The sequence below is a fragment of the Neolamprologus multifasciatus genome, chromosome 15 (genome assembly GCF_963576455.1).
Source record: "Neolamprologus multifasciatus chromosome 15, fNeoMul1.2, whole genome shotgun sequence".
NCBI classification, from domain to species: domain Eukaryota; kingdom Metazoa; phylum Chordata; class Actinopteri; order Cichliformes; family Cichlidae; genus Neolamprologus; species Neolamprologus multifasciatus.
Window position 1 is genome coordinate 36,071,273 of NC_140453.1, and position 1,586 is coordinate 36,072,858.

Below are 1,586 nucleotides of genomic sequence, written 5' to 3' on the forward strand. Positions count from 1 at the left end.
TTACCAAAGAATTCGAATTTTATTAGCAACAGGAAAGTGAAAGATTTAGATATAATACTGGTGATGGCCAAATGAAGCGTTCCGAAGTACTGAAGCTTCTCAAAACTGTCCTCTTTAGCGAGATCTGGTGGCTAGAAATATGAAGAACAGCGTGAATCAAGAACAGATAATGACCTGCTTCATTATGATTGGCCACTCTGCAGAGCTTCTGTTTCATGTGACAGTACTGTATGATATCGGGCTGATATGGTGCTTTGAATAGTCATAATGTTATGTCTATTTTATTAGATAAATAAACTTTCCTTGTTTAAACATGTGCCATGGTGTCTTCTCCTTTTGCTTGTGACTTCTTGTCGTTTTTTACTAATAAAAAAAATACACTATATATAACAATGTACAGCACAATCTTACAATGGGGAGTATGCTTGTGCTGCGAGGTCCTTGCCTCCACGTGATTATGTAATTAACAAGCGGACAGGTACGTTTATATATAATATACTATAACTTCTATAAGACATTTCAGATGGCAGTTTCAGTAGAATAGTGTTTTGCGGTTTATAAATTCAGAATAATTCAGTACGTGATTTGCAGAACCTACCATAAATATGAAGTCTTCACTGTGTCAAGATTATATTCCTTTTGTGTATTTTAAACATATTTTTTTAAAGTTAAGTTGTTACGCGCCCCCCCAAAGGGGTCTAGGCGTGCGAGTGAGGGGACCAGTAACAAATGGGTCCGGAAACAGAATGAAAAGGAAAACAGACAGGTGTTTTTAGTAAATAAAATAGTCTATATTATAGATAATCTTAACATAAAGAGCCGGCAACGCCGTTTTACCAATAACACTTGGAAAAAGGAAAAAGGTTGCAACAACACGGAACACAACAACCAAACAAAAAACTCCACACCACGAGGAGGCACTTCCAGGGGCCCACAAGCTCACCCTGTCACTAGCAGCAGCTAGCTTTACTGCTGCCGAGGCCCACAAGCCCACACTACTCACGTGAAGCAGTTACACTGCACACTGCTTCCACACTATAGGATCTCTCCCAACACCTTCGACACCCAATGTGGGAACACCAGAAAAAAACCACCTTGCTCACAGCTCATCCCCAGCTTAAATAGCCTCAGAAGTGATTGCTGACTAAATTCAGGTGGCCAACGAGGCTAATCAAGAGCAGCTGTGTCCTGGGGAGAGAGGAGAGTGAGAGAGAGACAGAGAGGTGTAGCAAGAGAGGAAGAGGCGAGAGAAAAACCACACCCAGACAAGGGCAGTATCAGGAGGCCCAGCTAGGGCCGTAACATAAGCAACTTTTCAAGTAATTAATTACTTTTAGAATCTTGTAACTCAGTTACTAACTCAGTTACTTTTTTGAAGAAGTAACTAGTAATTATAATTAATTACTTCTTCAAAGTAACTTGCCCAACGCTGATAAGAATCAGTCCATTTACCATTTGAGTTTCTTTACATTTTTCAAGCAAGTAATAGAAGTGTTATGACTTTCCACCAGGGTTATCTTAAGAGAACGGGCTTATTAGGTGGTGAGATAAGAAAACCAAGTACTCAGGGTAATTTCGAGAAATGA